This window comes from Coptis chinensis, chromosome 3 (genome assembly GCF_015680905.1).
Source record: "Coptis chinensis isolate HL-2020 chromosome 3, ASM1568090v1, whole genome shotgun sequence".
Taxonomy (NCBI): domain Eukaryota; kingdom Viridiplantae; phylum Streptophyta; class Magnoliopsida; order Ranunculales; family Ranunculaceae; genus Coptis; species Coptis chinensis.
This window is the reverse complement of record NC_141458.1, coordinates 20,906,456-20,930,932: the sequence shown is the minus strand read 5'-3', so window position 1 is coordinate 20,930,932 and position 24,477 is coordinate 20,906,456.

The window sequence follows — 24,477 nt, the reverse complement described above, 5'->3', positions numbered from 1 at the left end:
AAAGCAGTCGCCTTATGATTAGGGAAAAAGTTCTTTAAAAACACAATGCATAACTTTTCCCATCCCATTATGGAATTCGATGGGAGAGTGTGAAACCAACTCTTGGCTTTTTCTTTAAGAGAAAATAGGAACAATTTTAATTTTATAGCTTTGTCACTAAATTGTTGAAGCTTAATAGCCCCACAAATATCCTCAAATTCTCTCACATGAAGATATGGATCTTCCTCCTCTGTTCCCCTAAACTTAGGAGGAGCCCCAGCAGATTGGGCTTCAACTCAAAGTGATTAGCATTGGTTAGAGGGGGAACGATGCAAGATGGTCGGGTTGTCCTAGTAGGATATATATATTCCTTAATAGATCTAGGTACTTGGGCAACCACATTATTATTATTACCCTCCATGTCAGCAAAAATTGGTGTATTGCCAACAAAAGTTACGGGTACCTCTAATTCGGGATGCCTACTTCTCCTAAGGAAAGTGCATTCAATCTCAAGATCAAACGGTGCAACAGGTGTGTTGTCAGACCGAGTTACTACCATAAACTACTTCTAAAACCTAAGACTCTAATAAAAGATGCAAACGATGCACACACAAACAATACCAAACAAAAATTCCAACCCAGATTGAATTTTAAAACTTGTTTAATATATATTTGCTCCTAAACCCAAATAACACGATTCCCAGTTCTTGTGCAAAAAACACCGTCACTCGATCCACATGTCAAAAGGGGTTTCCTAGTGAGTAGGCTAAACTTGTCCTAATGCAAGATGGCTAAGGCTGGTCATGGTGATTTAACCTTCCTAAATGCACGAAACAATAAAAACAAGCAAAACACACAAAACAAACAAAGTCCAAACCCACAAAGGAAAGAGACGTACCTCCGGCGTGAGCCTTTGAGGCTACTTGCGACGCCGGGTGACGACAAGCAAGCAACTTCACAACGTCCACAACAAAGTCACGACTATCAACCTTTTAAGAAGAAATCTTTGCTTAATTATCTGCAAAAAAATAACTAAAATTAGACACGTAAACTATGAAATAATATAACTACGACTAAATTTAAACTACGAATCACGATAAATAAAACTTTAAAACTCAATTGTACTACTACAATCTCCGGCAGCAGTGCCAAAAACTTGATAGAAAATTAACCGGCCTAAATAAATAGACTAATTAAACCCATTTTAATAATAATAATAATACTCACAAGCGCACGAGGTCTATTGTAATAGGTGCGCAAGAACGAGGTGGATCCCACAGGGATTGCTATCTAGGGACAATTAAATACTAAAATATTACCTAACCTAATTCGAACAATATTTGTTGATTTTAATTAATTACTACTAAAACTATTTTACTTAACTACGGTCTAAAACGGAAATAAACTAAATAATTGGGTTTCTGTTACGTGGAGAGAATACTAGGACTATGACTCCATCTTAAACCATTGTTTGTATTTGTATGATTGCATTCTCTATTTCAGTTTTTATACGAGTGACATTGGCAATGAGTATTGACTGCCGTCTCGATGATATGAACGTGGTAACTCTTAATCGATAAGTATCTTCTAACGATACAACACTAAGGTCAAGGTCACATAAATATTCGCCTTCTTACAGCACAAATAGTACACAATCTAGACTTAAACAGTAAAAACGTGTTTAACTAATAACAAAAGTGACCAACCAATATCGCATGGATTATATACCATATGAAAGACTAAACCTTTTGCTAATTAATCATGAACAGTGAAGAGTTTATATAAATATGAAGCATACTGAAAATCAGAGAATCAATCCCAAACACAAACAACCAATTCCAGACTTCATCTGTCCTAGTCTAGAGTTAGCTACGCATGGTATTTCGAACAACTAGGATAGAAGAAGATAAAATCATTAGTAAAACTGATATCCTGATATGCTCGTCTGGCTTCGTCTTCATCTCTTTCGTTCCAAAGCTCTCCGTCCTTCGGTGTTCTCTACTAGTTTCTGGATTCTCGAGAGACCCCCCCTTTTTAGTTCCACTTCCCCTTTATATCTTGATTCGGTTAGGGTATTACTTCCCTTTGTGGTATGGGAATCGCCTTATTCTCTGATCTAGTCAGTTTTGATTTTTGGAAGCTTTTCATTCAATTTGAGGGAAGGTTTCCTCTTTCTGTTCGTGAGAATGAGAGTTCAAGAAGGAAACTAGAGCTTCGATTCGGTAGTCCGATAAGCTGATTTGGTGAGTGCGGCCTTTAATTACACATGGGCTAATGGAATAGTTCTTGGACCTTAACTCAATTTAGGCACATATTCCCACCAGCAGATCCTCGCCTTGTGACTTTGAGCTCATGACCATTTTGCTCAATTCAAATACTTAAGGGCCCAACCAAAGGTAAATAATAACCCAGTAGTACACCAATACTGTTTCGAGCACCTCTACTAAACTGCACAGCCAATCTTTCGCTAACCAAACTAGGAACTCACGTATCTCATCAGTTTCGACATGTTTGGTCAAGTTAACTCCAATTCCTACAAAATCACTAAAAACATACTAACTAAATCAAACAAATAAAGTAAACGGACTAACGGATATAAAATTGGCCGTAAATAATGTAACATTTACATGCTTATCAATCACCCCCCCCCCCCCCTCGCTGCCATGGAGATGTTAGGGGCAACTCAGCTTGCCCCAAGTTGAATATGGAGATGTCGGAGGCAGATCAATTTAGCCCCTAAGTTGAATATGGAGATGTTGGGGGCAGATTAGTTTAGCCCCCAAGTTGAATTCAGACCTCATTGCCCGCGGCCCTCCCCCCCCCCCCCTGGCTGCCATGGAGATGTTGGGGACACTCAGCTTGCCCCCAAGTTAAATATGGAGATGTCGGGGGCAGATCAGCTTAGCCCCCAAGTTGAATGTGGAGATGTTGGGGGTAGATCAGTTTAGCCCCCAAATTGAATTTGGACCTCATCGTCTGCTGTCTTTGGCGTAATCCAAATACAAACGAATAAAAGCAAATCAGATGGAGGAAATTTGTTATCACTTTCATTGACATACTAAAGGGCTCAAAATATCATTACAAAACTTGATGTTCACATATCATGAAGCAAATAAACTTTCATTTAACTGAAAAAACTATACACAAAGTTACTCATGGAACTTTTTCAACATCCTGATGTTCCATGGTCGCTTAACGTTCTCTCCCTGGGGTGTCTACAACCTGTAGGTCCCGGACGTTCCAGCCTCTACCACGATGTATGGTCCCTCCTAGTTAGGGCCCAACTTTCCATCTGTCTCCTTCTTGGTGGCTGGGGTCACCCGCCGAAGCACCCAGTCACCAACATTAAATTTCCGCGGCTTCACCTGCTTGTTATATTGTCTCTACAACCTTCTGTGGTACTCTTCCAACCTGAGGCGCGCTGTGTCCCTCCTTTCTTTGGTAAGGTTCAGCTCCTTGCCTAATATTGTCTCATTAACTCCTGCTTTGACAGCTTTGGTTTTGGTTGTCGTGACTATCATTTCCACCGGAATCACTGCCTCCACTCCATAAGCTATAGCGAACGGTGATTCTCCGGTAGAAGTCCGCGGAGTCGTGCGGTAGGCCCAAAATACCCTGTGTAACTCCTCTGCCCAAGATCATTTGCGCTCCTCCAACTTTTTCTTTAGATTATCCATTATAGTTTTGTTCGAGGACTTTGCTTGTCCATTCCCCTCCGGATTGTAGGGGGGCGAGAACCCTTGCTTTACTCCGAACGCTTAGAGAAACGCTTTCACCTTTCCCCCTGTAAACTGGGTACCGTTATCCGCGATGATGGTGTGTGGGAGTCTGAACCTGCATATGATATCTTCCCAGAAGAACTTCCTCACCAGTTGTAGAGCCACGCCCTCAACCCATTTAGTAAAATAATCTGTCGCGGCTAGCATGAACCTTCTTTTGCCACTTGCCATGGGTAGGGGTCCGATGATATCCAACGCCCATATAGCAAACGGCCATGGGCTAAAGACTTGGTGCAAGGTTCAGCTAGCGCGTGTATCAGCAGTGCGAAGCTCTAGCATTTCTTGCACCTCTTGGCATATTTTGTTGCCTCTCTCTTCATGTGAGGCCAGAAGTACCCCTGTGATAGCAGCTGGTGCGCTGTAGTCCTCCATGCTGAATGGCTCCCACAGTCTCCTTCATTAATTTCCCGTAACACCTCTTGCACCTTCTGCGGTCCCTGACATTTCAACAACAGTCCGCTAACACTTCGTCGGTACAAAACTCCATCCAGTAATGTGTACCTCTGTGATACCTATTCCATCCTTCTCTTTTCTCGCTTGTCCTCTATCTTTGTCCCCGAAAGAAAACTCATGATGGGTTCTATCCACCCTGGCTTTTGCTTAGTAGTTAGCCATACCCCCTCTTCCTCTGCGGTACTCGGTTTGCTCAGCACTCTGACTTTAATGGATCTGCCCTTGGTTCTAGGAAGTATTGCGACAACGTATGCCAATGCATCAGTGCGTCTATTCTCTCCCCTACCTAGATGAGCAAAACTGACATTTTCGAATTTTCCTGCTTTTCTCCGCAATACCTCCAAATACTTTGCCATCCTTGGACATTGGGCCCCGGAACCCTCCGTTAACCTAACATATTACCAAGTTCGAATCTGAATACACTATCAGCTCTCTCACCCCCAGATCCCAAGCCAAGTCCAAACCTGCTATCATTGCTTCATATTCAGACTCATTGTTTGACGCAGCAAAACCCAGTTTCATTGATAACTCCAAGCAAGTATTCTCGGGGTGTGACCAACACCACCCTAATTCCATTCCCTGTATCAGTAGCGGATCCATCTGCAAAGACTCTCCATCCGTTCTGCATGTTCCATGGATCAAGAGGGTCGTGGTTTTGGTCCACTTCCTGTTCCATAATCATCTCCTCCCCCCAGGTGGGATCCTCGGCCGGAAACTCGGCTAGGAATTCAGCCATGGCTTGTGCCTTTTCCGCGGTCCTGGCTTGATACTTAATGTCATACGAACTCAGCATTACCACCCACTTCAACATTCTCCCTGATTTCTCTGCCCTCAGGGCCTGCTTCAGTGGCAAGTTAGTCACCACTACCACCGAGTGAGCATTGAAATACAGTTTCAATTTTAGCACCGAAAAGATCAAAGCCAAGGCAAAATTCTCAATTCTACTGTATCTGGTTTCGGCGTCTAACATAGTCTTGCTCTGGAAGTACACCGGCCTTTCTGCCATGTCCACTACCCTTATCAGCACTGAACTGATTGCATACTCTGATACCCCCAAGTACAAATATAGCTTCTCCCCCTGCCCTGGGCGCGACAGGATTAAGGCCTTTCCTAAATACTCCTTCAACTCCTGGAAAGCCCTCTCGCAGGCCGCGATCCACTGAAAGTCGGTCGTCCTCCTCAAGAGTAGGTACAAAGGTTGGCATTTATTCGAGGACTTTGATATGAATCTATTGAGAGCAGCGACCCTCCTGGCTAATCTCTGCACCTCCTTCACATTCTGCGGAGATGACATTTCCAACACTGCCCTTATTTGACCTGGGTTTTCTTCTATTCCGCGGTATGTGACAATGTATCCCAAAAACTTTCCGGATGTCACCCCGAACATGCACTTCTTAGGGTTTAGCATCAGTTCATGTCTTCACAGTATTGAGAATGTTTCACTTAGCCCCACCAGATGCTCCTCCTCGGTCATACTCTTCTCTACCATGTCATCTATATAGATTTCCATTCCTTTTCTGATTTTGCTTTTGAACATCTTCTCCCCCACTCTCTGAAATGTTGCCCTAGCATTCTTTAGCCTAAAAGGCATTATGGTATAACAGTACGTTCCCCCCTCCACTATGAATGCGGTCTTCTCTGGTCCGGGCCGTACATCACCACCTAATTGTAGCCCATTGATGCGTCCATGAATGAATAAATCTTGAATTCCATGGTTCGGTCCACCAACTCATCTATTCGCGGCATGGGGTACCAATCCTTTGGACACTCCTTGTTGACGTCTGTAAAATCCACGCACATCCTTACTTTCCCATTCTTTTTGGGGACCGCTACCACATTCAATAGCCATTCAGCAAACTTGCATTCGCAGATGATTCCAGCGTCCTTCAACTTCTTCACCTCATCCCGAATTTCTTGCGCATACTGCGGTTTAACACCCCTCATCTTCTGCTGGACTGGTCGAGCACTTTCCCTCATATACAATTTGTAGCACGCGAACTCTGGATCCAGTCTCGCTAAATCCTCGATTGTCCATGTAAATACATCGCGGTTCTCAGTCAACAAGGCAATCAACTTTACTTTCCAATCCTCTGACAAACTTGTTCCCACATTCACAAACTTCTCCTCCTCCGCGACCCCTATATTCACTATCTCAATCTCATCCATTGTCTTGGCCCCGACAAGCAACTCCTTCTCGCCAACCACGGTCTGTAATTACTATGCTGACTTGTTATCCTTTTCCGATGCCTCTTTCTCTAGTGCACAAACTAACCCTTTCACAGTTACCTGCTGGATGTTTTGTACCGCGACCTGATCACCCCTTATCTCATATGTTCCCCCATTAGTCGGGAAGCGGATCACTTGATAATAAGTGGATGGGATGGCCTTCATCTCGTGAATCCATTTCCTACCCAAGATCGTGTTGTATTGCGAGTTGGTATATACTATCATAAAACGTGTAAAAACTGTCACCGGCCCTGCAGTCACCGATAGTAACAACTCCCCTAATGGCTCCGTCATGCTGCCGTTGAAGCCGAACAAGTTAGTTTGAGGGGCTTCATCTGATTACTCTCAATGCCCATCTCTTCCCTCGCGCCCTTAAATAACATGTCCACTGAGCTTCTGTAGTCTATCAGGACCCTTTTTGCCATGTAATTACCCATCGCAATTGTGATCACCAGCGCATCCTCGTGAGGAGAGGTCACTGACTCCAGATCCCTCCGAGTGAACTCTACCCTGTCATTTCCCTTACCGGCCCCTGGAACAGGCCTTGGACTACTCACAACCGCATTTATATGCTGCAGACTGGCTGTCCTCCGCACCTTATCTCTGTGGGCATTCCTCCCCAGCATTTCTCCACTAAAAATGACATTAATCGTACCCAGGATCCTAGCCGCGGCCGACACTCTTTCAACCGGCTGCACCTCCTTGATGAACTCTTTCAACTTCCTTCTCCCAATCATTCTCTCTACTAACCATTGCAACACAAAGCATTCATTAGTGGAGTGATTCCGGACCTGGTGATATGCACAAAATGGCTTTCCCTCTATTTCCCTGGGTATGCTCCGCGGTGCTTCATAATACTGATATCCATTGATTAATGGCAAGATTTCGTCCAACGATTTGTTCAGCAGTGTTAGCTCTGTTTTGCGGTAAGGTTTTCTCTCCCTATACACTCTTCTGGCATGCTCCCTACCCCTTTATGCTTTCTATGTATCCCCCCTGTAGGCTCCCTTTCTCGTGATGTGGTCCTTTCTCGGTCTCTCTGATCCTCCACTCCTACGACATGTACTGACATCCCAGGCTTCTTGTGTTCCTTACTAGTCCTCTGCATAATATCCTTGTATCTTATGTATCTCTCAACCTTCAGATACAAAGAATGTAAGATAGTAACCTCAATCTTGGATACTGACTCATGGACTCTGGTTCCCTGTTTCAACCCATGTTGGAACGCTATGACCACGGTGCACTCATCCAGGTTCTCCACTTGTAGTGTCTCTTCCTTAAATCTGTATAGAAAATCCCTAAGTGTCTCGGTGGGCATTTGCTTGACATTAAAGAGATCCACGACATCTACTACCCTCTTTTTATAATGGATGAAGTAACTTACGAAGGCCTACTTCAGCTCCTTAAACTTTCGTATACTCCACGACTCTAGTCGATAATACCAGTCCGAGGCTCCTCCTTTCAAACTGGTAGGAAACATCATACAGCAGAATCCATCATACTTCCCCTCTTGACATAGTGGCATATGCTGCCTGAAGTGGTGCAAATGGTCCGCTGGGTCTCCTTTCCCGTCATATCTCTCGAACCAGGGTTGCATGAACCTCTTGGATACCTCAGAATTCCAGACTGAGTCAGCCAGTGGGTTCTGATTCAAGCTGGCCGCCACCTTCTTTGCCGCACAGTGCTTTTCATTCTCCGCCGTGTAGTTAGCTTCTATGTCCCTTTCGATCAGTGCCTGCACCATTTCCATGGTAATGCCTCCTGTGTTGTTCACTCCGAGCTCATGAGGGAGCTCCACACCTTGTCCCTCCACTTCACTACCCTTGGGTTCTGCTATTTCCGCTCCCCCTTGAGTGGTTTCCTTTTTCTCCTCAACTCATCATTCTCCTCTCTAAGCCTCCCTATCTCCTCTTGGAGCAATCTGGTGGATTCCGCCTCCGTATGTTCGACCTCCTATTCTGGCATCTCCTCATTCTTAATATCCACCGTTTCTTCCTCCCTGACCTCAGCTCTCACTCTTCTAGGCCTCCCCCTTCCTCTTCCCCTATTAGCTACAGGAGCCATGCTCTAACATTCCTTTTTCTCACTAGGTCGTGGACTATCTCGTCCCCACAGACGGTGCCAAATGTGTTTACCAGAAAAACCCCTAATGACTTCTCTAGTCTCTCCTTTCTCAACTCTCTCTTTTCTTTTTTCTTTTTTCTCTCCACTACTGTTCCTTTTTATATTATTCTCTCCTTTCCTCCTGTCCGTTGATCCTCCTTTTCATCCTTTGACCACTTCCTTCCCACCTGTCTCTTTAGGGTTCCACGGCCTTGCTATCATGCTTCCATTCTCTCTTTCCTTATCTCGCCTCTAGTCTAACTTGGGGATCCTCCTGATGTCATTCCCTGCTGACGTCACTTTAGGGTTCCACAGACATGATTCCCTGCTTCACGCTCCTATTTACTTACTCTGCTCTAGGCCGGATAACCTGCCACCTTACTAGTCATAAAATGGGTTGATACATGAATAAAAACCATGCTGACACACTTGATAAAACCCCTATAGATGTTATGCACAACTATTAGGAATTTGTGTGCATATGTTCCTGTAAAAAAATAGACGCTTATAAGTCTTTACTTTTCAGATATCAGGGAAGGTGTGACATCGAGTTCTTAAGGTTAGTTCAAATAAAATTTCATATTATCTATTAGATATCCTCACTAATTTTCTCATACTTTAGAATTGGTAATTTGCATTTTATATCTCAAGCTGTAAGACTCTTCAATTCTTCCAATAATCCTTTGCCCACATGAAAATCATGACTATGGCTTTATGTAACATGACTATGCATGTCACATATTGGAAATAATAATCCTCACTGGGGCCTATGATGCTTTAAGTGAATCTTTGTGATATATGTGTCTGCATTTGAAAGTTTGTAGACTTTGAAAAGTTCAAATGGATTCAACATATGTGTCTGTCTCTAGAGTTATCGTGTATTGATCACACTTTAACCCCTCCAAGGCCATTATAAATATACATTTAGAATTGATCAAGATTTACTGTCTGTCTTTTACTTTGTGCCACAAATTCTTCGATTGGAGACAGTACGTAAGTGGATTTAGTCATGTTTTAATATGAGTTCTATATGGTGTTGCCTCAAATCTCACCCAGTCGAATTAGCTCAGAAGGTTTTCACTTTTCAAACACCAGATAAACAGGAAGGAACAGATAACAGGAAACATAATTTGCTGGTAGTTAGCAAATTAATTAGCATGGAACATTTAGTTTAAATCAATAAAGCCCGGTGTAGAAATTTTGAGAAGTTTCTCATATTTAGTCAAAGAAAACATCTATGTAGGAGTCCTTTGTTGATTAACAAAATGATAATATCATAGAACACACCCTTCCCCCCTAATCAGGTTCATGTCATTCCACAGAACACCTCACCACATGTTCATGTGGCTTTGAGATGAGAATGTGGATGAGGTCAGGGTCACTTAGTATTTTCCTTTGTGATGTTTGGAGTGCAGCGAGATAGATCTATGTTGCTTATAGTTTTTTCATTAAACTTATTAAATTGTATCACTAACAATATATTTTTAATTTTGGTAGTCTTACAATTCACAACTCACCTCTTAGCTATATATGTACTCCCCTCCTACATTCCTTATTTAATAGTTTTTGTCAACTGTTGAAAGTAATGCTTTGTATAATTTTGTGATGCTTGCTATTGTCATGCTTATTATTATTGTTTTTTTTTCTTTATGCATTATGTAATATGAAGTAGATTAATTCATAAAGTTTGTTTGCTATTGTCATGTTACCAGGACAAGTTATAGTTTGCCTACTGCGGGATTAACTTTCGTCACCAATTCTTTATAGGATTTCTTTACAGGTAATGTACATTATTTGAACATAAATACACTAATATGAGCTAATTATAGCATCCTATTTAACTTTAGATTAGAAGAGTGAATTACTTCAGTTGATATGAAATAAGATGTATGCACCATGTTTAACTTTGAGTGCACTCCTTCATGGTCACAACTTCATTGCTGCTATTGCTACTCTTGAATCTCCTAGAATTTCTCTCTATTCATAGTGGTTGGAGGAATGGTTTGATGGTTGAAAAATCTATTTCTAAACTTTCTAGTCTTTCTTTTCTTTCTTGTTCTTGATGTTTTAATGGTGGAAACACTAGTTCTTTATCTATAATGGGTTGAAGTCTTAAAAAAACTATTGATTTGATAGAAAAACATGTATGAAAATGGTTTTGATGGATATCTTGCTTACAAAGTTATACTCATTTGAACTTGAAAAATGAGTATGACTAGTGTTTTGGGGTTGAATCAAAGATTAGAAAAGTAATGAAAACTTTGTATTGAAGACAAGATTGAAAACTTGCATTGAAAATAATAAGAACTTGATTTAACAACTAAAACTTCAAGAACATAAAAATGGAAAACAAATAAATAACAAATTACACTATTAACTTATAGAGGAAAGACTACTCAAACGTCAAAAGTGAAGATTGAATGAAAGAACTTATGTAAGAAAAAAAACTGGGAAATAACAGAAAGCAGGAAATGTAAAGTAAATTACAGGAAAAGAAACTATTTTAAAAAGAATGTAAAATAAAGAACTTAAAAAAATGTATACTTGCTCCATAGGGGTATAGTACTAAAATTACGAGTAAAAGTGATAAGAAGGAATATGCAAGGTATACGTGGACTCAAGGCTCCAGCACTTACAACCACACACTCCAAGTAGAGGGTCCGGTTACCTTTTATGATGCACTCCCATGGAATGCATCGAGAAAACATAACATGAATATTTTATAGTAAGATATTCAAGATTATATGTGGGGTCGTTTTAAGTTAAATTCCCTAAGACTATGCATACGAGATGGATGATATGTTGTTAACTATATACTAATAGTCTAAATAGTTGGGGATCTTTATAGAAAAACATATGAAAGCATTTACCCCCAAACCGAATGAAATGATGCATTTGGAGTGTAAGATGCATGATAATAAGAGAAAGCTTATGTAACGTATCATGGAATTTATGCAATAACCCGTCATTGAATTGTCCAAGAGAGTGTGAGTGTGGTAGTAGTTGTTCTTCATGAGGCTTAGATGATGCGACATATGGCAAACTGGGTTTGTCAACCACTTGAATAAAGGGATCATCGTACGCTCTCAAGAACTCATATTCCACCTTAGATTCTATTTTCTCTTTTTCTGGCACTTCAATCAATGCGGGGCTCGTTTCAACTGGAATGATAGTCTCAGGAGTTTGTATGTTGGGAAAGTCTCTTTACTAGGAATGTTTAGAAAATTATGAAGGATTTCAAAGGTAATGGGCTTAAGTGCGAGCTTGAGGTTTTTTTGAAATGGTTTAGTGGTGCAGTCCTCAAAACTTAGTGGATTTTTGATGAATGGAGGTTGGCTTTCGAGAGATGTTAACTCGGGGGAATGATGGTTGGGTGGTGGTTCTTCATATAATCTTGAGGACTCAGAGAACTCTTCATCTAGCTTTGGCATTTCCACAAATTTGTGGTTCATATAGGTAATATTAAAGATGTCACAAATTTGTTCCATCGATAAGTCTTTAATGTCCAAACTAAAATTAGATCCACTTTCCACTATAGAGTTTATATCCTCTTCTTCAAGCACTTGATTTTCTTTGTCCTCTTTGTCTAGAACTTCATAAATTTTCTTAACGTCATCATCCAAGTTTGTTGAGTTACTTTCCAACATAGGTTCTAGAGTTTCTTTTGTCGATGTGTTATCATGCATATAGTCATTATCATAGAATCTAGAATTCACGTGATAGTCAAGCGGATGGTGATGTGGTTTTAATTGGTCATGAATATCAAGATGGGCTTTAGCAATTGGCTCTATTATAGTAACACCTTGTTTCTCTTTTTGGTTGGGTTATAGATTGGTAGGAAGAATATTAGTCTCAGATGTGGTATCGATTGACATAGATTAGAGAGAACAGAAGGTCTTTGCTATTTGTTGTATTTGAATTGTTTGCTCGACCATTACTTGCATTGGTAAAATTGGTATGTGATAGATAGTGGAGTGGGATATGAATTAGATATGGATGGTGATGTGAATGGTAATGGGCTTTGGGTGAAACCGCACTCTAACTGACCATATGGATACATGAATGGTGGTTGACTATCTATGATGGAACTCCATGAATTGTTTGCATGATTAGAAAACTCTGGGGTGTATTGGGTCTAGGAAAATTTGAAAACTGAGGTTCGTAGTTGTAATAATCTTCCATAGTAGGCTCGAACTCGGTATATGATGTGCATTGAGATGCCCAATGATATAGACTACCACAACAAGAACAAGGTTATGGGGTTGCATTGTAATTCCATGACGGTTGCGATGCATATTGATAATCCATGAATGCTCAAACAAGAATGATGCACAATCTGCTGAAATTCATTTGTGACTTTGAAGTTTTTGAAAAGTTTGCATGCAATGTCTGTAGATTAGATATTATGCCCTACTCGAATCAAACAGTGGGCTTAAATCTAAGATTTTGGCTCTACACACATCAAGAGGGAAGAGTTCCACTTCACCAGATGGTGTGCCACCAAGAATCTCACTCACAGTATTTCTGGGGAAGGGGAGTGAGTAAGGTGGTTGGTCCACTAGAATCTGGTAGTTCACTACTCTTTTTGTTCGTGCTAAATATTTGTCCTGATGGACGTGACTAGATTGGCTCTGCTTGATTGATTTTATCTTTTTAGTTTGGTCTATGTAACAAACGGTTCATGTAATGTCCATTCTAAAGTGGGGCTTAATCCCACTTTTTGTTCTTTTAGGGCTCGGGTTTAGCCTTAGCAGGGTAATGTAAAGACGAGACTAAAACATAAATCACATAATCATGCAAGTTTAATCTATGTAAGACCCACAAGTCGGGTCGAAATGTGGCAAACCCAATAAGATACAATTGGTTGCCTTCCTGGGCTTAAAACTATGAAAGCGGTAAACACGAAAATTAACTACGACAAAGATTGGAACTTCAACCCCCAAGTTGGGTTAAGATGCGCGAGCGTGATATTACACTACTCGCCTCGCACATCCAACCGGTCCAAGTTGGTTAAATCCCCAACTCTTGGTAAGTAAACTTAAACCAAAAGTCTAAACTTTCAAACTTAAACTATTTTGTATTTATCCTAATTAATTTTTTTTTTTGTATTTTGACTTAACTATATGATATTATCTAAATCTAATCATGCATAAACAATAATAAATATAAAATAAAACCTAAACATGCTACTAAACTAATTTTAATATTTAACTTTACTAATGGATTACTAATTCATTTTAATTAATAATTTTTTTTAATTTTTAAATTCCTTTTTTTAATTGAATTTTTGGTTTTGAAAACTCAAAAGTTTGCAAATCTATCTACTTTTTATCTACTCACAGTTGAATTAAAAAAACTATGGGGAATTAAAGGTAACTTACATACGAAGATTCTGAGCCAATAGAATCTTCGTTGGAAAAAAAGAAGGTGCGGGCGCAGGACGCGGGTGGGCGCGTGTCGATAGGTGCAGACGCGGCAAGCACGTGGGTAGTAGGTGCAGCGCGGGTTGATTTGCTCCATTTTCCCTCGTTTTTCTCCAGCAATCTCCGGTGAACCGTCTCGTACTATTCTTAGGCTCCACTTGCTCAAGAGTTTACTAGAAATACACAAAAAAGAACCATCAATAACAAAATAAAAGAAAAAAAAAACTTGAAAAACTTGAAAAAAAGATTGAGAAGAAGAGTTCAAAGATTTTTTTTTTTTCTCCATCTTCCTCTTTCCATTTGGATCCCCGATAGCTGCACCATTTGAATTATTGAGAATAGTAGTGTGTTGGGTTTTGTTGTTCATCTTAAATCCTTTGTTTCAAGGAATGGTTTGATGGTTGAAAAACCTATTTCTAAACTTTCTAGTCTTTCTTTTCTTTCTTGTTCTTGATGTTTTAATGGTGGAAACACTAGTTCTTTATCTAGAATGGGTTGAAGTCTTAAATAAACTATTGATTTGATAGAAAAACATGTATGAAAATGGTTTTGATGGATATCTTGCACACAAAGTTATACTCATTTGAACTTGTCAAATGAGTATGACTAGTGTTTTGGGGTTGAATCAAAGATTAGAAAAGTAATGAAAACTTTGTATTGAAGACAAAATTGAAAACTTATATTGAAGATAATAAGAACTTGATTTAACAACTAAAACTTCAAGAACATAAAAATGGAAAACAAGTAAATAACAAATTACACTATTAATTTAAAACATATATATTATCTACTCCTAATGACCAAAGATTAATTATAGGGTATGAAAATAAAGCTACAAACCAAATGGTTTGAACCCTAAAAACATTTGATCCCTAATTCTCTACATCTCTTTGGTTTATATATGACACCAATTACATATTTGTTCCTTCTTCTAGAAACACGTTGAGGATAAGATTAAGTTTTGTGGGCTTTTGACTTAAACCCATATAATTGAATTATTGATTTGGTTTTAAGTCCTTAAGTTCATAATTTTAGCTTTGAGTCCTTGAGTCTCCAGCGTTTAGTCCTGATTCCTTGAGAGTTGACTTTGACTTTTTGGTACTTTTGCTCCTAAACTAGAATCTTCCCAAGCAGCGCCAATATCAATCCTTTTTGCACTAAAATGTATGTTTTAGGAATATACATCATAAATGGCTTGTATCATGCAAAATGTAGCAAATGCTATAAGTTGTATGTTCATTAAGCATAAGAAGGGAATCATTGAAGCATTGTAAACGTAATAAAACACGCATTTGAGGACTGATCAACACACACCCACTTTCAAAACCTGAAATTGAATGTCACACCTTTACAACTTACTTCGTATGTCATGCCATTCTTGAGTTCAACCCTTCACTATACTGTCATAACCCTTCACTATACTACCATAGCCTAACTTGCTCTATGCAAAAAATTAAGGATTGCTAGAACTTCTTAATATGATAAGCATATACGAAATTCTTAATGAAGTCCACAGGAAATTCCCAAATAGTTTGAGAACTTTGGCAATATAATACGTTAGTATTATGTCGCCATAAACACAAGCATTGCTAAAAAACAATACTTCAGTAAGGTAGGGCTGCCAACTATGTTTCATCAAGTGTTGAAACAACTCTATACAAATAACTGCTTTTGTAATACTAGCTATTTTCATGTGTTTCGTTGCTGAGAGAACTCTTTACAAAGTAATGCTTTGTATAATTTTGTAATGCTAGCTATTGTCATGCTTGATTGTAATCTGGGATTACACTGAAACTGTATGCCTGTGGTATGTCAGTCTAAAAGGCATCCGTAATATATTTGATGGTTTTTTGTTTTTTAATTACTTCCATTCCTTAACTATTAATTATAAATCCTAATGCATCACCAGATTGTGCATGGTTTCTTTGGCTGCCATAGGCCTTACCATTAGGCCCCACTATTATAAAGCTTAGTAGTGTAACAAAATAAGATTGACTTAAAACAGTGAGCTTGAACTGATGTATAAGTCACCACTCAACAACTTGATTTGTTAGGTGTGTGATTGAAGAACAGCTCCAATATATCTCCTTCTAGTATAAATATTTGATTTTATGTTGCCGCCCCAGTCAAATTGTATTCTGCACCCATGAACCCACTGCATTGGTTGCTGCTATTTGATGACTAGCCGCCACAATGAGTTATCTGTTAGCGGTTGCAAAAATGATTTTTCAAGCGATAGTTGCAACATATATTGTAATGAGTAATTACTTTAACAACACTAATCTTCATCGCATGCATTTACGAAGTTAATTCAGATGTGTTGTCATTTAGTTATAGCCACCAACTTAGACCGAATGCTTCCTGTTAGCTACTGTACCTCATTCAAACATAAGTATGTAGTTGCCTCGCCATGTTGGAATTGGGGAAGTTACTCCTCATGTGATTGAAACTCTTTTGATTTTCTCCCAAATCAATACTAGCGAACTGCTTTAAGAACACTTTTGAAATTTGTAAACATGATTTGAGTACATTTAATGAGATTTTGGGAGGATGACCTCCAAAGTGTTGTTGAAATGGGTTTTTTTTTTTCTTTTTTAAATACAAATTTAATGGTAGCATACAACAATCGAGTAGGTATTATAATGAAGTTATTAAAATGTCTCCGCAATCCCATAAACTTGAATTTGCTGCAGTGGTGGTAACTATAAGAATCATGCGACAGATACTACACCAAATGTACTAACAACCTGTTAGATATATATATTTTTTTGTTTTTGCTAATGTAGCTTTTTAATTGGAAGTCTGAAACGGACGGGCGTGCTTAAAAATAAAATAGGCGTCTAAACCTAATATATTAGAGCTTCTCATACATATGATTTATTTTAATATTTGGAATTTTTTTATTTCTTATGTGTAACTGCTAGAACTTAAAACCATTTCTGTTGAATTTTAGTACTTTACTAAGTTACATTGACATAGATACAAAGTGTATGACACGGCGAAATATCAAAAATTGAGGTAAATCACATACAATATGTGTCCGACACGGACACGTAGATACGTATCTGACACAGATTATTTTTCAAAATATAGCGTGTCCGGCCATGTAACATAGGTATTTTACCAAAAAGTGGAAGCAAGGTTGTCAATACGGCTTCAACTGAGGTAAATATATTTGTTTTTCATTTTTTTTCCTACTGATAAAATGTTTGAATTGATTTATGTTTTAGCCATAGTTATATTGCCTTCTTATTCTTTGAATGAATTGTATACAAATATTTTTTGCATACAATTTCATTAGTTAAACCATCATTTTAAAGAATTTAGTTCAATATTATATAACTAGACATAATGTTATAGCACCCAGGATGGTTCTTCTACCAATTGATTAGTTGCAGAAGTCTACTAAAACTCAAGTTGTGCAAACTAAAGGTAAGGTCTCTATGATAGCAAATTTTTTTTTTTCCTTAATTGGTTATGCTTATAACGGGTAGTGGGAAATGGATAATAAATTATTAACAGTTTAGGGACTTTATAAATGATGAGCCTTATTTATAGTTCATGAGAGTAGTTCTTATCAACTTCACATTTAGAGAAGTCTTTTGAAGTGTTCTATAAATGTATCAGCCATGATATGTTGAAGTACCATTTTGTTAAGTATAGTCGCTCTTGCTTTCTATGGATGAAAACATGTTATTGGTAGCTTAAGTCTAATTGAAATCCATCAGGGAAAATTGATTATTCAAATTTGTCCAATAAAAGTGTGTTGATCTCTGTACTGTGCTGTTTTAAGTGGGTGTACTGTGAGCATATGAGAAATGCTCATTTTTTTTTCAGGGTTGGTTGTTATGATCCTTTGCTTGGGATGAATAAAAAAAAATAGTAGTTATTTATAGGTGTGGCACAACTACTGGACGGAAGTCAAATGAATCTTGACTAAATTAGGACTAAAATAATGGATCATGAAGTATGTACTTTTCATATACTATGCTCATGCTCATGTAATATCATATGCTCATGCTGTCATTGTTTGAGTTTGTATTAAATTTAATTATAGATGGATGACATGATTAGGAGACCTTTTGTTTTGTTAAGCAAATACCTTAATATAGCCAAAAAAAGAAAAGAAAACAGCAACCTATATAGCTACTATTTTTGCACACCTAATTATACCATGCATCTATGTTATTGGAGTTAAGAAAGTTAATATCTTCTCAATAACGTGGATTTGAGTTATTTAGCATCAATTTCTTTAAGCATATCTGATAGGTCAAAATCACGCATAGATATGTGATTTTTCTTTATAAAAGGAAAAATGCCATTCCTTAGCCTTAGAATCTATGATGGAAGATAGTCCACATTTCTATTAATTGGCTAATATATTATCTGTTTTCAATATTTTCTCGATGGAAATATATGGTTTAGGGCTCGATTTTCCATTGAATGGCAGTGAATGGCAGTGAAGGCTTCATTATAAGGGTAGAGTATAATCAAGGTAATTGATTCTTGACTCATAACTAATTATAAGGTTCCAGTGTATTGAAATTAGGGGTGTTACACTATTTTTTGAAAATAGCTTAGACTCCCATATATTCATTTACTCTGTATCCTTTTTTCAATTGCAGGAACACATTTTTATGACAACTTTGGGTTTTGCATGTACTGCCACTGCACACTCATACAAGTGCAAACTCATGTTCGCACGTAACTCTTTTGACTTCGTCGAGATTAGTAATGTGTCACGGTCTTCGAGTAATTCAACATGGAGATGACACTGTAATTGGTCTCCATATTGGACCCGTTCAAAGAACAGGGACTGTTTTTATATAATTTTTTTCATTTTTTTTTTATTATGTATCAAAAATCTTACTCCCAAACTATATTGAAAGTTAGAACGTAAATTAATTGATCAAAGTTCCCAGTGCCAATAATTTGTTAGACTAAATTGCGTTTTTTATTTTATTTTTATATCAATGTGCCTTATAGTGTATTTAAGATATCGAAATTTTGGGTTGTCTTTTAATTCTCATTTTTTTTAATGGGTTTTATGATAAATGTTAGTTTAATTCTTAGCCCATTAGTATCCTTAAGAAAGCACTTGTATCTCTAATTTCCACACGTGTATTCTCACTCTCATTTTTTTAAGAAAGCAAATGGGTTAACTTATCTCTCGAGTATCTATCTTCAGTTGACTTTAGCAAAGAAGTAAATTCAGTTGCTCTTCATGGTACTTTTATTTTTCCCAATATCGATCCCTTGAACTCGCTCTCGTTTTTTATAATTTCCTAATTTTCTATCATTAGTTCGTTGCCAAGTTCATGATAAGCTTAATGATGCATATGTAATGTGTAAAGTAAGGTTTTTCATCTGTCACATAAAAGAAATCCAATGCTGAAATTTATAGGTTGTTGGGGAGTAAATTTATAGGTTTTTCATCTCTTGATTGATTTCTAAAGCATTTGCGCTGGGAATGGCTATGTGAAGAGTTAAAATCTGTCAAAGTATTGACGTATTCTGAGGGGTTTACGGCTGGTTTATCTGATGCTGTCCTTGAGTGGTTGTTTATTTTTCTACTATTCATTAATGTTGTGTTCTCATACTTGGACGGGTGTCATTTTTTTTTGTTAAAAGACTTGCAACTATTTGTAATTAAATGAATAACATTAGTTCTTTGTAGATGTCTGAAAATTGTTGTGTCAATTCTTTATGCGTGTTCCAATTGATGTGTTACTGTGTCAAATTGTAGCAGCTCTAAGAACGATCTTTTTTCTTCTATTTATGGCTTGGATCTCTAAGAGTCTGAATCTATATTCATTGCTAAGACAAATCTTCACCCCTTCTAGATTCCAAGTATTTCTACCATATCCTTGAGCAATGTAACAACTGATGCTGCATTATGTAACAAATTTCACAATACAAAAGAAGCCTCCTATCCAAAAAACTGTCGATTCACAATTCAAAATAAATGCACATCTTAAGTTTTTTATTTATGGGGTCCTTTCTCATCCAATTCCTATTCTATTCCCATGATTAAAGATTTGGAACTCGTGAAACACATATTATTCAACCAAGAGGAAGCATGCCTTCAACATAATGCCATATATATATAAAAAAAAACGTTTCAATGAAATACGCATGTGATAAAGCACTACTTGATATCTTGGTTGGCTCACTTAGCATAAAGAAGGAAAAAAAAATTAGATTAAGAAAAAATTATACAGACTTATAGTTCACGACTTCAAGTATCCACATTTAACCTCTTCCAACAAAATCAATATCGTTACAGTTGCCTTCTATACAACATAATGGACTACAATATATACTATGCTACTATAATATTTAATTTTACAGATACCAACTTGAATTCTAATTAGCGTTCCAGCCCCCTCATTTTTTTTAAAAAAAAATTATGCATAATACTAAAGGAATGGCTTTTTGTGTCAATTTTTAAGTGACACAAGAAGTCACTTGTGTCACTTTTGAAATTAATTCTGAAGTGACCTAACAGCCCCCAACACATAAAGTTCAACCAAAAGTGACACAAAAGCCTTACTAAATTTGTCACTTTTTGTTAATAAAATGACACTTAAGAATAGCCTCTTGTGTCACTTTTAAGAACGAGTGTCACATGGCTTGTCAAAAGTGACACTAGTTGTATCCCTTTTGGACTAGAGTGGGACATAATTTCGTCCAAAGTGACACATTAAGTATACTAGCTGTGTCACTTTTGGACCAGAGAGATATATAAGTACGTCAAAAGCGACACATTAAATATACTAGTTGTGTCACTTTTGGACCAGAGCGAGACATAAGTACGTCAAAAGCGACACATTAAGTATACTAGTTGTGTCACTTTTAGACCAGAGCAAGACATAAGTACGTCAAAAGCGACACATTAGTTGTGTCACTTTTGGACCAGAGCGTGACATAAGTATGTCAAAAGCGACACAAAAGCCCCCCACTTCTTGTGTCACTTTTGAGAATCAACTCCATGTAACTCGTATGAAAAAGAAAGTGACACATAAGAGTGGTCAATTGTGTCACTTTTAACATATATTATGTCACTTTTCCCAAAAGCGACACTAATGTACATTTTTTTATTTATTTTTTCCTAATTTTTGTATTTCTCAACCTGCATCCTGTACGTCGTAACCAAAATCTCATTAACCTGCTTTATGACATAAACAACATCCACATTATCAAAACATCACAACCAAAATCACATTAACCTGCTTTATGATGGAAACATCCACTCGGGAAAAAAGAGACAACATTCAAAAGAATTAACTTTTATTCATTTCAACAATCAAACCAAGTATTTATCATCTAGTTTGACTCCCAACAAAATAAGTCATTCCAATACCAAAAGAATCACAATAAAACAATCAAAAAATAATTATATGACGTTAACGTTATCCTAGCTATATCTTAGCTTGTTGTGCGCACTTCCAACACCAAAAAACCTAGCTGCCATCTATTCATCTGTTAATCGATGCATGCATCCGTATCATGAAGTCCTCATTCCACTATGACTATACAAAATTAAAGAGCAAGTAAATCAATAAAGGTACGATATATTGCACAAGTAAGAAAAAAGAAATCGATAAGAAAAGTATACGTTAGCAGTAAGTAACTCTGGTTCTACTATATCTTACCACGTTAGCAAAGGATGTCACCCATGACTTCGGTGAAATGTATTAGAAGAAAGATATAAACACAGAAAATACAACAAAAGTGGGTTCCCTCTAACTACCTCCAAGATGCAATGAACAGTTGTGAATCAAATTAGCTCAAATTGAGTAAACAACAAAGTCACTCCACATTGTTATACATGTAACCAGGAGGTATATTTTCGTTCAGCTATATGCTTCAAATATCAAAACATGCGAGTAATAAGTTATTATAAGAAGATGCAAACAACGAAAAAAAAAATAGCATGATAGTGACTTAAGGTACCATATCAACTACTTATAGCTTCATGATAAGGACCCAAAATTGTAGTTTTAACCCCTTAATAATATTACACTTAGACCAATTATGTGTATAATAATTATGAGTTATTACTGTTTACGTGCGTTTATGTATTTCAAGCACTAGAGTCAAATATGTGAATAAATATGTCACTTTTGTGAGATAAAGGAGAAAAGGTTGGTTGCTAAGAAGTTCTATGATTAAAGGCCAAGATTTAAGGAGAAAAAGCCTTTTTAAATCCCGGTCAAAGCTGAAAAGTCAAAGTCAATGCGGGCAGAAATAGAGTAGAAAAGTCAACATAACTTCCGCAAGACGTATCTTTGGACACAAACCTCGGAATTGGGCCTATTATATGTCAAAACGATCGGCTCGGAAAGATCTTTCTAATGGTTCAGGCCTTGACCAAATCAGAGGAGCAAAAGTAGACAAAACCACTATTGCAGTAATTTCTAGTAGAGAAACCCTTTTTGGACTTAAGTAATTAGGTTTTGGGCTTGATTTAAGGGCCCAAAACATGGCTCCAAATCCCATGCACGAAATTGTAAACCTAGCCCTCTCTTATATAAAGAGGACTAAGACATAGCTCTCTATATACTTAGTTAGAACCTAAACATAGTTATTATTTAGTTTAAACCTAGGTTTTAATTCATATAGTTTTTCATTAGTTTTAAGTTAGTTGTTTGTTCTTCATTATTCCATTAGATTAATAAAATTCAAACTTGTTCTTCATTATGTCTTCTTCTTATTTATATAGTAATGATAGTCTAATGACTTCTAGCTAAACCTCCATTAGAGTGGTTTGATGAAGTTTGATGAATACTTGATGTGTTAATTAGGATTATTGCTTATTAAGAGTTTCACTCTAGTAGGTTAGTTGACTCGCCATGAGAATTGATTGAACTTCCTCATATGCTAATTATTAGTTTGCAGAGATTGCCATGAGTAATTAGGGATCAAACACTTAATCTTATTTAGTTAGGATTGCAATAATCTACACTAGCATATTAGGAATATATCAAATGGAATCAAATCCCCCTAATCCCTTCTCCATATTCACATTTTAGTATTCAATTATCATAGTATAAGTTAAAACATCTAAATTAGTTCAATCACCATATTAGTATAATTTCAATTCATTACTCTCATTCGTTTTGTTAGAATCAATTAAACTAGCAGAAACTTACGTTTAAACAAGCTAGGAGTGGAACGAATTCTCTACTCCGCATATTTCACGATAACCGAGAGTAGATAACTTTGATCATAGCAGTAAATAATCTTTTGTTTTACTTATTCATAGTATAATTAGTTACGAGTAGGTAAAACTATTGTTTTATAGATTATCAAATGGCGTCGCTGCTATCTTAGTTCTATTTAAATTCGTTTCTTTTAGTATTTTCATCCCTACCAAAACCCCATTAAACCCACCCACCCTTGTTTGGTTCTAACTGTGTTTGTTTGGTTCAGGAATAATTTTTTTTGGAATTCTACTTTGAACGCGCTGCGCTCTAGGTACGCTATTTCGGGAGCGGCATGCCCTAAAAACACTGGACATCGAGTCAAGCAAGAGCGTTCCCGCGCCTTTCTACGCCTATTTCCAAGCGCGCTCATGCCCATTTATGAAATAACCCGATTTTCACAGGTTAGTTTCCAACTCTCTTCGTTCAAGTTATTCAGTGTTTCCAACTTCTTGAATAGACTGAGATTGCATATACAAGATGCTATTCAAATGCGTAGCAAGGAGGCATTTAGGTACTCCTTCTTCCACGTACTCCTCATCTCTTCTGGCAGAGGTGTTTTTAATTGTAGCATATCAGGGTTGATTGAATGTTGTTAGTGGTTTATTTCTTATTGGCCTTAGCCTTATATGAGATTAAGTTTCGGTACTAGTAAACCATCTTCTGTTATTTATCGCAAACGTCAATGCACGCACCTATCTAGAATACCACACACTACACCTGCAACAATGGCTGACGAAACAGAGACTCCTCTCTCTAATTTTTACAAGGCCCTTAACGATAGCCCTAAGTCTTACATCGTTCTTGCAGACCTAGTGGGGGATTTTCGAATTCCCCCGAATATATTTAATTTGTTACCAATTTTTCATTGGTTAGACCATGAGAAGCCTTATCAGCATATGCGTAAGATAGAACAAGTTCTTACCACATTTCATCATCCTACCGTAGGTTCAGAACAAATTAAATTAAGGGTGTTTCCTTTCACCCTAGCCGATAAAGCGGCATCTTGGTTAACTGCCCAAGTGCCTAATTCTGTGGACTCGAGGGCCAAACTTGTTCAATTATTAATGGAATAGTTTTGCCCACCGCTGAAGACAGATGAAATGCTTCAAAAGATTCATTTCTTCCGCCAGAATCCTCATGAATCCTTTTCAAAGGCCTGGAATCGTTTCACTGATCTTCTCATCGAGTGTCCACATCATAACCTTGTGAAAGACACGCTTGTTCATGCCTTTTTCAAAGGGTTTTCACATCATTATAAAGTGGTTCTTGACATAATGACTGGAGGTAGTTTCCTTAGTAAAGGTG